This window comes from Mesoplodon mirus (assembly GCF_964341445.2).
Source record: "Mesoplodon mirus genome assembly, chromosome: 6".
Classification (NCBI taxonomy): domain Eukaryota; kingdom Metazoa; phylum Chordata; class Mammalia; order Artiodactyla; family Ziphiidae; genus Mesoplodon; species Mesoplodon mirus.
This window is the reverse complement of record NC_138982.1, coordinates 40,495,295-40,511,967: the sequence shown is the minus strand read 5'-3', so window position 1 is coordinate 40,511,967 and position 16,673 is coordinate 40,495,295. Positions and strand designations below refer to the sequence as shown.

Sequence of the window (16,673 nt, the reverse complement as noted above, 5' to 3'; positions counted from 1 at the left end):
TTTGTGGCAATCTGTATACCTTCTTTGGAGAAATGTCTATTTAGGCCTTCTGCCCATTTCTGGATTGGGTTGTTTGTTTTTTTGATATTGAGCTGCATGAGCTACTTGTAAATTTTGGAGATTAATCATTTGTCAGTTGCTTCGTTGGCAAATATTTTCTCCCATTCTGAGGGTTGTCTTTTCATCTTGTTTATGGTTTCCTTTGCTGTGCAAAAGCTTTGAAGTTTCATTCAGTCCCATTTATTTATTTATTTTTAATTTCCATTTCTCTAGGAGGTGGGTAAAAAAGGATCTTGCTGTGATTTATGCCATAGAGTGTTCTGCCTATGTTTTCCTCTAAGAGTTTTACATTGTCTAGCCTTACATGTAGGTCTTTATTCCATTTTGAGTTTATTTTTGTGTATGGTGTTAGGGAGTGTTCTAATTTTTTTTTCTTTTATATGTAGCTGTCCAGTTTTCCCAGTACCATTTATCGAAGAGGTTGTCTTTTCTTCATTGTACATTCTTGCATCCTTTATCAAAAATAAGGTAACCATATGTGCACGGGTTTAACTCTGGGCTTTCTATCCTCTTCCATTGATCTATATTTCTGTTTTTGTGCCTGTACCAGATTGTCTTGATTACCATAGCTTTGTAGTATAGTCTGAAGTCTTGGAGTCTGTTTCTTCCAGCTCTGTTTTTCTTTCTCAAGATTGCTTTGGCTCTTCAGGGTCTTTGGTGTTTCCATATAAATTGTGAAAGTTTTGTTCTAGTTCTGTGAAAAATGCCAGTGGTAGTTTGATAGGGATTGCATTGAATCTGTAGATTGCTTTGCGTAGTATAGTCATTTTCACAATGTTGATTCTTCCAATCCAAGAACATGCTATATCTCTCCATCTATTTGGGTCATCTTTAATTTCTTTCATCAGCATCTTATATTTTTCTGCATACATGTCTTTTATCTCCTTAGGTAGGTTTATTCCTAGGTATTTTATTCTTTTTGTTGCAGTGGTAAATGGGAGTGTTTCCTTAATTTCTCTTTCAGATATTTCATCATTAGTGTATAGGAATGCAAGCTCTTTGTGTGCATTAATTTTGTATCCTGCTACTTTATCAAATTAATTGATTAGCTCTAGTAGTTTTCTGGTAGCATCTTTAGGATTCTATATGTATGGAATCATGTCATCTGCAAACAGTCACAGCTTTACTTCTTTTCCATTTTTCAATACTTTAATTTCTTTTTCTTCTCTGATTGTTGTGGTTAAAACTTCCAAAACTATATTGAATAATAGTGGTAAGGGTGGACAGCCTTGTCTTGTTCCTGATCTTAGAAGAAATTATATCAATTTTTAACCATTGAGAATGATTTTGGCTGTGGGTTTGTCATATATGGCCTTTATTGTGTTGAGGTAAGTTCCCTCTATGCATACTTTCTGAAGAGTTTTTATAATAAATCGGTGTTGAATTATTTTGAAAGCTTTTTCTGCACCTATTGAGATGATCATATGGTTTTTCTCCTTCGATTTGTTAATATGGTTTATTACATTGGTTGATTTTCGTATATTGAAGAATCCTTGCATTCCTGGGATAAACCACACTTGATCATGGTGTATGATCCTTTTAATATGACTTGGATACTGTTTGCCATTATTTTGTTGAGGAATTTTGCATCTATGTTCAGCAGTGATATTGGCCTGTAGTTTTCTTTCTTTGTGACATCTTTGTCTGGTTTTGGTATCAGTGTGATACTGGGCTCATAGAATGAGTTTGGGAGTGTTCCTCCCTCTGCTATATTTTGGAAGAGTTTGAGAAGGATAAGTGTTTGATAGAATTCGCCTGTGAAGCCATCTGGTCCTGGACTTTTGTTTTTTGGAAGATTTTTAATCACAGTTTCAATTTCAGTGCTTCTGATTGGTCTATTTATATTTTCTGTTTCTTCCTGGTTCAGTCTCAGAAAGTTGTGCTTTTCTAAGAATTTGTCCATTTCTTCCAGGCTGTCCATTTTATTGCAAATATTGCTTGTAGTAAACTTTCATGATCCTTTGTATTTCTGCAGTGTCAGTTGTTACTTCTCCTTTTTCATTTCTAATTATGTTGATTTGAGTCTTCTCCTTTTTTGCTTCATGAGTCTGGCTAATAGTTTATCAATTTTGTTTATCTTCTCAAAGACCAGCTTTTTGTTTTATTGATGTTTGCTATCATTTCCTTCATTTATTTTTCATTTACTTCTGATCTGATCTTTATAATTTCTTTCCTTCTGCTAACTTTGGGGTTTTTTGGTTCTTCTTTCTCTAATTGCTTTAGGTGTAAGGTTAGGTTGTTTATTTGAGATGTTTCTTGTTTCTTGAGGTAGGATTGTATTGCTATAAACTTCTCTCTTAGAATTGCTTTTGCTGTACCCCATAGGTTTTGGGTCATCATAATTTCATTGTCATATGTTTCTACATATTTTTTGATTTCTTCTTTGATTTCTTCAGTGATATCTTGGTCATTAAGTAGTGTATTGTTTAGTCTCCATGTGTTTGTGTTTTTTACACATTTTTTTCCGGTAATTGATATCTAGTCTCATAGCGTTGTGGTCAGAAAAGATACTTGATATGATTTCAATTTTCTTAAATTTACCATTGCTGGATTTGTGACCCAAGATAGGATCTATGCTGGAGAATGTTTCATGAGCACTTGTGAAGAAAGTGTATTCTGTTGTTTTCAGATGGAATGTCCTATAAATATCAATTATGTCCATCTTGTTTAGTGTATAATTTAAAGCTTGTTTTTCCTTATTTATTTGCATTTTAGATGATCTGTCCATTGGTGAAAGTGGAGTGTTAAAGTCCCCTACTATTATTGTGTTACTGTCGATTTCCCCTTCTACGTCTATCAGCATTTGCCTTATGTTTTGAGGTGCTCCTCTTTTGGGTGCATAAATATTTACAACTGTTATATCTTCTTCTTGGGTTGATCCCTTGATCATTCTGTACTGTCCTTCTTTGCCTCTTGTAATAGTCTTTACCTTAAAGTTTATTTTGTCTTCTATAAGAATTGCTACTCCAGCTTTCTTTTGATTTCTATTTGCACGGGATATATTTTCCATCCCCTCACTTTCAGTATCTATGTGCCCCTAGGTCTGAAATGGGACTCTTGTAGACAGCATATATACAGGTCTTGTTTTTCTATCCATTCAGCCAGTCTATGTCTTTTGGTTGGAGCATTTAATCCATTTACATTTAAGGTAGTTATCAATATGTATGTTCCTATTTCCATTTTCTGAATTGTTTGGGGTTTTGTATTGTAGGTCTTTTCCTTCTCTTGTTTTTCCTGCTTAGAGAAGTTCCTTTAGCATTTGTTGTAAAGCTGATTTACTGATGCTGAATTCTCTTAGCCTTTGCTTTTCTGTAAAGTTTTTAATTTCTACGTCCAATCTGAATGAGATCTTTGCTGGGTACAGTAATCTTGGTTGTAGGTTTTTCTCTTTCATCACTTTAAATATGTCCTGCCACTCCCTTCTGGCTTGCAGAGTTTCTGCTGAAAGATCAGCTGTTAACCTTATGGGGATTCCCTTGTACATTGTTTGTTGTTTTTCCCTTGCTGCTTTTAATATTTTTTTGTATTTAATTTTTGATATTTTGATAAATCTGTGTCTTGGTGTGTTTCTCCTTGGGTTTATCTTGTATAGGACTCTCTGCTCCTCCTGGACTTGATTAACTTTTTCCTTTCCCATATTAGGGACATTTTCAACTATAATCTCTTCAAATATTTTCTCAGTCCCTTTTTTTTTTCACTTCTTCTTCTGGGACCCCTATAATTCAAATGTTGATGCATTTAATGTTGTCCCAGAGGTCTCTAAGACTATCCTCAATTCTCTTCATTCTTTTTTCTTTATTCTGTTCTTCAATAGTTGTTTCCACTATTTTATCTTCCTGGTCACTTATCCGTTCTTCTGATTCAGTTATTCTGCTATTGATTCCTTCTAGAGAATTTTTCATTTCACTTATTGTGCTGTTCATCGTTTATTTGCTCTTTACTTCTTCTAGGTCCTTGTTAAATGTTTCTTGAATTTTCTCCATTCTATTTCCAAGGTTTTTTATCACCTTTACTATGATTACTCTGAATTTTTTTTCAGGGAGACTGCCTATTTCCTCTTTATTTGTTTGGTCTGGTGGGTTTTTACCTTGCTCCTTCATCTGCTGTGTGTTTCTCTGTCTTCTCATTCTGCTTTACTTACTGTGTTTGGGGTCTCCTTTTTGCAGTCTGCAGGTTTGTAGTTCCTGTTGTTTTTAGTGTCTGTCCCCAGTGGCTAAAGTTGGTTCAGTGGGTTGTGTAGGCTTCCTGTGGAAGGGATCAGTGCCTGTGTTCTGGTGGATGAGGCTGGATCTTGTCTTTCTGGTGGGCAGGAACATGTCTGGTGGTGTGTTTTGGGGTGTCTGTGACCTTATTATGATTTTAGGCATCCTCTCTGCTAATGGGTGGGGTTGTGTTCCTGTCTTGCTAGTTGTCTGACATAGGGTGTCCAGCACTGTATATTCTGGTCATTGAGTAGAGCTGTGTATTAGTGCTGAGATGGAGATCTCTTGTAGAGCTTTCTCTTTTTTATATACGTATAGCCGGGAGGTCTCTGGTGTTCTAATACCCTGAACTAGGCTCTCCCACCTCAGAGGTATTGGCCTGACACCTGGCAGGAGCACAAAAACCCTGTCAGCCACATAGCTTTTGAGAAGTCTGAGGTCTTCTGCCAGCATTCAGTAGGTGTTTTGTAGGAGTTGTTCCACATGTAGATTTATTTCTGATGTAGTTGTGGGGAGGAAGGTGATCTCCATGTCTTACTCCCCCATCATCCTGAAGGTCTCCTTAATTCTTAGATTAATTAAAATGCACCTAAATTTTCATCATAGAACATGATGTTTATGGTTGACTTTTAGTAGTTATCTCATTAATCAGTTTAAGGGAATTTTCTCTATTCCTACTTTGCTAAAACATTATTGTTATTATTTTTAGCTATCAACAAATTGTTAATTTTAGTAATTTTTTATTTATTAAGCTAATCTGAATATTTCTTAAATTTAATGTGTTAAAATATATAAGTAAATCAATTACTTTTCTATTTGAGTATAATTTCTCTCATGATAAATCCCACTGATTGATGATATAATTCATACATACACACACACACACAGTTGTATTAGATTTACTTATTTAATATATTTACAGTTTATGTTCATATGTAAGAATGTTCTATAATTTTTATATTGTCCTTATCACTGATTTCATAGTTCACTAGGTTTATAAAATTAGTTGTACAAAATCCCCTTTTTAGATTCTCTGCAATATTTAGTATAAGAAATATTATACAATTTTATTTTATTAATTTATGCTTTTATCTATTCTCCCTTCTATGTATTTTAGACTTATTCTATGCTTCTTTTTCTGGCTTCTTGATTCAAATTTTTAGCTCATTTGTGTTCAATTTTTCTTGTTTTTGATTACAGAATGTGTTTTGTCTGCTAGCAGGCATTTAAGAGTTTTTAAAATAATTTCATTGATCCTGACAAATATACTCGATGTATGCTCGAAAAGAATTTATATTCTCTTTCTGGCATACATATAATATAATTATATACAATATATACCAATTATATAAATACTAAATGATAAAAATAACATAAATATGTATATATTTATATATAATTATCTTATATATACATTTATATCATTACTATCTATCTGTTTAATCTACCACAGTATGGTATTGGCTAAAGATAGAACTGTAAATAATAATAAAGAGATTCCAGACATAGGATCATATATATGGTTAACCAATTTTCATCAAGGATGCCAAGGAAGTTCAGGATAGTAATTTAAACAAATAATGCCGAAACTATGAGATATTTTTCTACAAAAGAACTCTCAATCCCACCTTGCACTATACAAAGATTAAGTTGAAATAAGTGATAAACATAAATATCAAACTTAAAATTATAAATGTTAGAATAAAACATAGAAGAAAATCCTTGTGGCCTTGGGTCAAACAAAAATTTTCTTAGCTATAACACAAAAGTCATGAACCATAACGTTTTTTTAAAAATGATAAATTGGACTTCCTCAAAATTAAAACTCTTGCATTTCAAAAGGCACTCTTTAGAAAATGACAGGATAACTTAAGACTAGGAGACAATATATACAAAATTATTCTCTGATGAGGGACTTGTATTCAGAATATATAAAGACCTGTTATAACTTAACAAGAAAATAACTCAATTAAAAATGTGCAGAAGATTTGAGCAGAAACTTCATCAAAGATGATGCATAGGTAGCAAGTAAAAACATGAAAAGATGCTCATTACCATTAGTCATTAAGGAAATTCAAATTAAAATCACAATGAAATATTATTACACATGTATGAGAATGACTAAAATAAAACAGACAGTACCAGGTACTGGCAAGAATGTGGAGTAACTGGACTATTTCTACATTGTTGGTGGGAATGCAAACTAGTATAGACATGTTAGAAATCAGTTTTCTCACAAAGTTAGATACTTATCATTTGACTCAGAAATCTCCCTCCTGCATATTTAGTCAAGAGAAAGAAAATATGTGTTCACAAAAAATCCTGTATGGGAAATTTTATTGCATGTTGATAATTGCCAAAAACTAGAAACAACGCAAATGTCAATCAACTGTTAAATGGATAAACAAACTGTGGAACACCATGGAAAAGAATTCTATGCAGCAATAAAATGGAAGTATTTACTGATGTATGCAACACATGGATGACTAGCAAATACATGATGCTAAGTGAAAGAAGCCAGATTCAAAAAGTCACAAATTGTATTATTCCATTAACATGATATTCTGGAAAAGTCAAAACTGTAAGTTTTTTTTTAATTGCTAACAGCAAATATTTATTCATGACTGAAGCCAAGAAGAATTTATAAATGCGTTTTAATACCTTGCTGATAAAATAACATTTCACCTTTTCAAGCTTGTAAGGAATACAGGAAGATGTTGTAAAGGCTTTGATGTGTATATCTATCTATTTAACAAAAAAAGAACAGTGGTAACCATGGGCTGGATGTGGGAAAAGTAGGTTGACAAAGGAGCAGTTGAGAATTTTGTGGGGATGATGCAATTGTTCACTATCTTTAGTGTGCTATTGGTTACACATCAGCGTGCATTGTTAAAAATCATAGAACTGTACTTGGAAAAAAGAAGAATTTATTGCATATAAATTATAGCCTAATAAACCTGACTTAATTTTTTTAATTTCTTTTTTTATGGAGGTCTCATACATATTTGTGGGGCATTCTTCTTGAATGCTTTATATTTTTGTTAGCATTTTAGATAGTATATATTTTTTTAATTTCAGTGTTGTACCATTTATTAAAGCATAAAGTTAGGGTTAATTTTTATGATATCTGTTAAGTTCCAACAAACCTGCTGAACTGTTACATTATTTTATTTTTCAAATGCTTTTGAATTTATCTCTGCACACAATTATCTCATTAGTGGATTATAAACATTTTGTTTACTCCTCAAAAATTAAAAAAACAAGGAAAATAAAGCTCACAGAGTATTTATCATTTATTTAAGTCCACAGGGCTTGAAAGTGCCAGAACCATAATTCCAACACTGTTCTTTCAAATGTAAATCTCAGAGCATTCTTTAATTCGTGTTTTACTTTTATTATTTACTTGCTCTCATTACTTTATTTCAGGCATTTGCATTGGATGTGTATTGTTTGGATATCTCATTTATGCAAGTTCATCACAAATTTACTATTTTCTAATAATAAATTCTCAATTTCCATCAAGAAAACACCCAGTGCTGCACTCCATCTGTGACTTTGGGTGGGGTTGATGCATGCACATCTGATCAGAGCAGCACATGTACTGTCAACAGTAAATGATTTAGGGATCAACACATGACTTACTCCAGGTTTATCATTCAATCTTCGAAATTTAACTGGACATATAAAAGGTAGGAGCACTCTTTCCACTCGGTTTACAGTGCTATAGAATATAAGTGTGAAGCTTTCACACTGCTCTGTGGGGAGAATCTCCCTGAGGATGAAGCCAGAACACAGGAAAGCAGAATCAAGGGGCAGAGACAGAATTATGATGGCATCTTTGATTCAGTTTTCCTGAAAGCCAAATTTGTCCCTGGACTTTTCAGTTATGTGAAATAATAAAATTTTTGCTTGAACTGGTTTGAGTATGAGAATATCCTCTGATATATTGAAGCATAAAATAAAACATTGATCTGGAAACTGAGAGGTCTCACATGTAATGCATGGTATCAAGGACCTCACAGACTTATAAAGAAGAGAAAGAATGCACATAAATTTGTAAATTTATTATAATAACTCTTTTCCATTGCCTCAATGTCTGATTACCTCACTTTTGAGACAATTTGTAAGAGTAAATTGTATTAGATAAATGTAAATCATTCCCTCATTCAAGCCAAGAAGCAATAATACTTTCAATTCTACCAAATACAGGGAGAAAGAAAAATGAAGTAAATCCTTATCTGAGTAAGGATATGTCGTCCTAAAAAACTCAGTTTCAGATTTTATTTAATGCCATTGACATATCTTTGGACGTACTTTATTTCAAAATCTAGATTCTCTAATCATTGTTAGTTTTAAAGATCAGAAGAAGACATGATTCTAAACATTTAAAAATAAACAGCTTTAGCATCTGTGGAATAAAAGCACATGAAGATGACTGCAAGATTTGCTATCTGAAGCTGGGAATAAAACCAAGGACCTTCTCAGTGCTCACAACTCTCTCCCATTTTTGTAAGTCATACTATTGTTAACTTAAAAAGCTGAAGAAATAAGTGTACAAATCTATGCATTGAAAATATTATATAACAGTTTTTGAAATTCTGTAAATTGGAAATCAGTCAAAATCTATAGGCTTCTTAATCCCAAATGACATTTAACACTTTCTACCCAGGAAAAGGTTAATTAAAAGTAATTTTTAGGGCTTCCCTGGTGGCGCAGTTGTTGAGAGTCCACCTGACGATGCAGGGGACACGGGTTCATACCCCAGTCCGGGGGGATACCACATGCCACGGAGCAGCTGGGTCCGTGAGCCATGACCGCTGAGCCTGCGTGTCCAGAGCCTGTGCTCCACAACGGGAGAGGCCACAACAGTGAGAAGCCTGCGTACCGATTAAAAAAAAAAAAGTAAATTTTAAACCATACCAATGTGAAATGTGAGAAGAAATTTAATAATATTGAGAGTTAAATTGTGAAAATTTATGCCTGTAACTACTGACAAAATGTCAATCTCTGTATATATGGACAATGTATAAATTGGCTAAGATCAAGTATGTCTTTGACATATTTTTTTTACAGAATTGTCTTAAACCTATAGAACAATTTAAAGAGAATTGACATCTTTATAATGTCCAGTGTTACAATCCATGAACGTGAATTGTAAATCATGAATCCATTAGGGTCTTCTTTGATTTCTTTCATCAACATTTTGTGATTTTTATAATAAAAGTCCTTTACATGTACTATTACAGTTATACTTGAGTATTTTATTTTGGGAGAACAATTGTAAATTTTTTTTAAAAAAATTTATTTCTACATGTTTCTTTTGATTTTTAATTTTTTTTTTAAATTGGGATATAGTTGTTTTACAATGTTGCATTAGTTTCTATTGTACAATGAAGTGGAGCCCCCTGTGCTATACAGTGGGTTCTCATTAGTTATCTATTTTATACATATTAGTGTGTATTTGTCATCAATCTTCCAATTCATCCCATACCCCTTTTCCCCCTTGGTGCCCATATGTTTGTTCTCTACATCTGTGTCTCTATTTCTGCTTTGCAAACTGGCTCATCTGTACCATTTTTTCAGATTCCACATATATGCATTAATATATGATATTTGTTTTTCTCTTTCTGACTTACTTCACTCTGTATGACAGTCTCTATGTCCATCCATATCTCTATAAATGACCCCATTTCATTCCTTTTTACGGCTGAGTAATATTCCATTGTATATATATGTACCACATCTTCTTTATCCATTCATCTGTTGATGGGCATTTAGGTTGCTTCCCTGACCTGACTATTGTAAATATTGCTGCAATGAACATTAGGGTGCATGTATCTTTTTGAGTTATGGTTTTCTCTGGGTATATAACCAGTAGTGGGATTGCTTCTTAGTATATACAAATATAATTGATTTTTATGTGTCACTCATGAATCTTGCAACAGTGTTGAAATCTCTTAATAGTTATAAGAATTTTTTTGTATATTCCTTGAGATTTTCTATGTAAACAATCATATCATATGGAAATAGGGTCAATTTATTTCTTTAATGTTTTTCTCACCCTATTGCACTGACTAGAACTTCTAGTTTAATAAGAGTAGTGAGTACAGACATCCTCAACTTATCTCAATTTTAGAGGGAATATATTCAGTTTTTCACTCTGTTTTTTTTTACACCCTTGTACAATCATCTTTATTGATTTGTAAAAGCTGTATACACATCTAAAACCCTGAATTTACTTTATAAAAATAAATCTTTAGCAATAAATGGCACTATCAAAATCCCATTATTCTCAGGCTATTATGTAGTTATTTACATGCTTTTCAGCAATGGTTGAAAAGAATCTTAGAGGACGAAAGCCAGTATATCAAAAAAACCTGTAAATTGCCTTCGTAATTATACTGTCGTTTAACTGCTATATGAAAATATGGCTACATGCCTTACATTTATGATAATGCAGCTGTCTGTTTTGCTACGGTGTGCTAACAGCACACAAGCTGCCACTGGTCTCCACTCTGTCATCAGTGCATTCTCTACCGCATGATGTTTCCCAGTGGAACACCTGTGACAAACTACTTATGAAGAATGATAAAGTGCTATAAAAAAGAAGGACTGGACCCACACCTGTCTCTGCCATCTGGTCTTTTTCTCACCCAAGCAGTGTCGTATTTTTAGAAAACCATGCCTCTACTGAACATACTTCATATTTGATTTTTTAAAAATCAGTATTTTAAAGTTGGTAAGCTTTGTCAAGTTGGTTTTCTTTTTTTTTTTTTTTTGCGGTACGCAGGCCTCTCACTCTTTTGGTCTCTCCCGTTGCGGAGCACAGGCTCCGGATGTGCAGGCCCAGCAGCCATGGCTCACGGGCCCAGCTGCTCCGCTGCATGTGGGATCCTCCCGGACTGGGGCACGAACCCGTGTCCCCTGCATCGGCAGGCGGACTCTCAACCACTGCGCCACCAGGAAAGCGCTGTCAAGCTGTTTTGAGACAGAAACATGAAAAGCTTAAAGGAACAATAAGAGGGAAGTGAATGCTACATATAAAATATATTTCAAGTCTTCTAAGTTACTCAAGTCCAAAACCTTCTGAATTTGAAATTCCAATAATCAATTTCTGTTTCGGGTCTTTTTTGTTCTTGTAGGTGGGAAGGCAAAGTTGATTGAAGCAAGTTTGGGCCACAGGCAACAAGTTAGTAGAAGTTTCATTCTTTGAGATTTTAAAGTTCAAATCAGCCATTCCTCCTACAGGTACTCTGTCACTTCCTGTGGTAAAATGTAGCAACTTCTTTTGAAGATCAAGAGGAAATCCAAGCACAACATCCCAAAAGTATTGTATAGTCAAGTCAGTTTTCTCATAGCCATCATACTGAGTACTTCTCTGCAGGGCGTGCATATCCAGGTCAGGACTTCCACAGACCAGAATTTAAACCTCTTCTGGATGAAGCAGCATTAGGGAATGTGAAGCACACACAATGTGAAGTCCATAATAAAATGTAGCAAACTGCTTATAGATGGATTTGTTGAGAAGAAAGTCAATATAAAGCTGTACATATTCTTTCCTATTTTGATTGGTAACTGGAATTTTATCACCACCTGGCTTTAAATTATAGGACTTAATTATTCCGAATTCTTCTTGAAACACCTGAAATGTTGAATAGAAATCTTCTTCAACATTGCCTTCATATGACAGAATTTCACTTAATTCATGGGCCAACTCGGGCATAATTTGACACAGGTCGTCAGTGGTAACACTGCAGGTGCCTACTGGGGGATTTTGGTCATTCGGAACGATGGGAAGGCTCAATAATTTCTTGTAGTAGCAGGGGCTGAAACAAATATCCAAAACAATGCTGTTATAAACAGCTAGTCCTATAAGAATTCCAACCAATCAGAATTCAGAATAGTTGTCACATTTAAAACTGCTAAACCAATGGCAGTATGAATCCTTATGATATGTAAACATGCAATAATCTGGATGAAAAATTTGGCGAATTAGAAGAAGGAACCATTCTTTAGTCAAGCCGCCCATACACAAACCAGCTTCCCCTAAAAAGGTAAGTTTCAACTTCTTTTTCAAGTCTGCTCTTTATCGGGTTAACTCATCAAGAGAATCGCTGACCAGATATTTCCACATTACTTTCATATTTAGAAATAACATATTCATATCAGGTCTCTCTCTTCTAGATACTTTATCCACAAGACTTTGCTGTGAGAATTTCCAAAGCTCTGTCAGGTGTGGTATTCTTCCATAAGATCAATATGATCCAATATAGAATTATAGAAATCAGTATAAGGAATAAGGGGAGGAAGAACCAAATTGTTTGCAGTATTAAGTAAAGCCAACACTTTAGATGATGATGGGATCTACCAGAAACACTTTGATATAGGTGGAAATTCTTCAGGCTTTGCAGGAAACAGGTGTAAAGAAATAAACTGTAGCAATCTCTCTACCAATTGTTTGAACCTCTTCTGGGATAATTTTTTAAACCAATGAACTAGGAAATGATGGTCAGCTTCCACTAACATAGCTATCTGTCGTAGCAAGTGAGCATAGATGACATATGTAGGTGTGTTATTAAATTGTAAAAGTATAAATTAAATTGTAAAATTATAAAATATGCACTAAGATAATCTTTTGTTCGTGGACTTTTCCATTCTTGTAACAGGCTGTTAATGATTCCCTTTAATACTGTCTTCTGAATGTCTTGAGGCTGCTAGTATTGGAGAGCTTCCTGCAGAGGCGGAGGGTGGCTCTGTCTCACCGTGAGGACAAGGACACTGACAGCAGAAGTTCTGGGAAGTACTCCTTAGCGTGAGCCCTCTCAGAGTCAGGCACTAACCCCACTGAAGAACCCAGATAATTCACTCTGTTTTTAATTAATTTATTTTACTTGAAGTATATTTGATTTACAATATTGTGTTACTATCAGGTGTCCAGCAAAGTGATTCCAAGTGATTCAGTTATATATATATATATATATATATATATATATATATATATATATATATATATATATGATCCTGGACTTTTGCTTTTTGGGAGTTTTTTAATTACTGATTCAATTTCAGTCCTGGTAATTGGTCTGTTCATACTTTCTATTTCTTTCTGATTCAGTCTTAGTAGATTGTACCTTTCTAAGAAGTTGTCCATTTCTTTTAGGTTTCCTGTTCTATCAGTGTATAGTTGATCATAATAGTCTCTTATGATTTTCTGTATTTCTGTGGTGCTGGTTGTAGTAACTTTTTTTTCAATTCTGATTTTATTGATTTGGGCCCTCTCCATTTTTTTGATGATTCTGGCTAAAGGTTTATCAATTTTATTTATCTTTTCAAACAATCAGTTTTGGGGTTCAGTGATTTTTTGTAGTCTGTCTTTCATTTATTTCTGCTCTGATCTTTATGATTTCTTTCCTTCTACTAACGGGGCTTTGTTTGTTCTTCTTTCTCTACTTGCTTTCAGTGTAAGTTTAGGTTGTTCATTTGAGATTTTTCTTGTTCCTAAGGTAAGCTTGTATCACTATAAACTTCCCTCTTAGAACTGCTTTTACTGTGCCCCATAGGTTTTAGATCATCTTGTTTTCATTTTCATTTGTCTCTACGTTTTTTTTTTAAATTTCCTCTTTGATTTCTTCAGTGAACCATTGGCTGTTTAGTAACATATTGTTCAGCCTCCATGTGGTTGTGTTTTTTCTGTTTTTTTTTTCTTTTTCTTGTAGTTGATTTTTAGTATCATAGTGTTGTGATCATAAAAGATGCTTCATATGATTTCAATTTTCTTAAATCTACCAAGGTTTGCTTTGTGGCCCAGCATGTGATCTATGTTGAAGGCAGTCTTTCACTCTTGATGCATGGTGATAGCCAGAAATTTTGGTAGATGTTCTTCATCAGGTTGAGGTAATTCCACTTTATTACTAATATGCTTAGAATTTTTATCATGAATTAATGTTGGATTTTCTAAAATGCTTTTTCTTTGTCAATTGATATCTCACTTGATTTTTCTTTTTCAGCTTATAGATATGGTGAATTAAATTGATTGATTTTCAAATGTTGAAGCAGTCCTCCATACCTGTTATAGATTTCACTTGGTAATGATGTACTTTTTAATACTTTTCTGGATTCAATTTTCTAATATTTTGTTGACAGGTTTTATTTGTAAGCTCATGGAGATACTGGCCTATAGATGTTTTTCCTCTTTCTTTCCTTTTTATTTTGTACTGTCCTTGTCTGGTTTTGATATCATGTTGATACTAGCCTTATAGAATGTGTTGGAAAATGTTTTACACACTTTTATATTCTGGAAGAGATTATATAAAATTATTGTATTCTTTAACTGTTTGGTAGAAATCTTCAGTGAAACATCTGGGTCTGGTTTCTTTTTGGAGAGCTTTTAAATTACAAATTCAATTTCTTTAAAGGTAATAAGATTATTTCATTTGACTATTTCATCTTTACTGAGCCTTAGTAGTTTGTAGGTTTTGAGGAATTTGTCCATTTCTTCTAAATTGAATTTAATTGCAGAATTGTTTGTAGGAGTCTCCTCTTATGCATTTAATGACTACAAGATCTGTAGTGATGTTTCTGTTTCATTTTTAATATTAGTAATTTATGTCTTTGCTAGTTGCTTTCTTTGTCAGTCTTAGTAGAGCATTATCAATTTTATTTTTTTCCCAAAGATACAACTTCTTTTTCATTGATTTTCTCTATTGTTTTCCTGTTTTCAATTGCATTGATTTCTACTTGTGTTTTTATTATTTCTTCCTTATTCTTGCTTTGGGTATATTTTGTTATTCTTTTCCTATGTTTTTGTCATTCTTTAAAATTTTTTTTTACATTATTGATTAGAGGTTTTAGGTGAATCTCACATATTTTAATATGTTGTATTTTCATTTTTATTTAGTTCTATGAATTTTTAATTTACATTGAGATTTCTTCCTTGACTCAAGGATTATTTAGGCTATTTCCAAGTATAGAGACTTTTTTAGAGACTAGACTAATTTCTAGTTTGAGTCTATTATTTTCATAGAACATACTATAAAAATTACAAGTATCTTACATTTGTTAAGGTTTATTTTATGACCCAGGATATGGTTTATCTTAGTGAATATTCCATAGTGTTTTTTAAAAAAGTGGATTCTGGGCTTCCCTGGTGGCACAGTGGTTGAGAGTCTGCTTGCCGATGCTGGGGACACAGATTCATGCCCCAGTCCAGGAAGATCCCACATGCCGTGGAGCAGCTGGGCCCATGAGCCATGGCCACTGAACCTGCATGTTCGTATCCTGTACTCCACAACGGGAGAGGCCACAACAGTGAGAGGCCCGCATACTGCAAAAAAAAAAAAAAAAAAAAAAAAGTGTATTCTGCTATTGTTGTATCAACCCATATATTTGAGTAACCAATAAATTTAAATTATATGAGGTAAATGTATACATAAAGCCTAGTCTTTATCCTTGAGTATCTAATAAAATGGTCCAAGAAAATCTCTTTATAAAAATAATTATACATATATCCCCATTGAAAATAATAACAATTATAAAATGGTGGTAATCAGAAATTTCCAAATGATTGAGATGAGAACGTTTTTATAGAAAGAGTGGTATTTTTGTTAGACATTAAGGAATGGGTAAAGCTCCAACATACAAGATTTGAAGGAAATATATTGGCTTTGTTTATGTAGGACATGGAGGTAGAGAGAGGAAAAGGGAAGGAGTTGACTACCTACTCTTCTAGGATATCAGATTCTACCAAGCGAATGTTAAACAGAACCAGATCTAAACACTGGGTGTTGATATAAAAAAATTTCAGATCTCATGCCTCTGGTGTTTTATGTTTTCCTTCCTGGGGAAGCACTCTTCTAAAGCTCAGTGATTAACAGAATGTTAGTACACAATTGGACTTTGAGAAATTAAGAAATCTAGGTCTGTAAATATTTCACAACAATAGTTTATTTCTGTTTGAAACAAAAGAGAAAGACCTGTTACAAACTATACAAATTACTATATGCCAGAACAGTTAAGAATTGAAAATGTAAGGCTTTGGGTAAAGAACCAAAACATTTTTTGCTGTTAAATAAGAGAAAGCACAGTTTCCCTAGAAGTTAAACATGTATTATGAAATTATAAAACATACTAATCATATAATTTTTCCTTCTACAACAAGCAAGTCAAAATATGAAGAAACATTGGAATTATTCATAGCATGTAGGGGAAATGAAAGATATAGGATATTTTATGTCAAATTGATAAAAGTAAAGTTTCTTATTTGCACACATTTTACATATCCATTATATTTTGCAGATGAAAAATGGAGGGTTAAAGACATATACAGCACTTGACCAGCATCACATAGTTGGTTAGAGGTAAATTTTTTTCAATTTTATTCAGGATCTTGGCCTTCATAGTTCATGCTCTTTC

General features: G+C 33.5%; 1 long non-coding RNA gene and 1 pseudogene across 2 annotated transcripts in view; both read right to left on the bottom strand.

The window, feature by feature from the left end:
• The window catches only part of LOC309806807, a 57,963-nt gene that overhangs the window by 32,198 nt on the left and 9,092 nt on the right, over positions 1-16,673 (bottom strand). The gene's annotated exons all lie outside the window — the stretch shown is intronic.
• Positions 11,327-15,530, bottom strand: LOC309806530 (putative E3 ubiquitin-protein ligase HECTD2; annotated as a pseudogene). The gene is made up of 2 exons: positions 15,525-15,530; positions 11,327-12,976 (listed from the first exon to the last, which is right to left on the bottom strand). The product of its transcript is annotated as a putative E3 ubiquitin-protein ligase HECTD2 (transcript).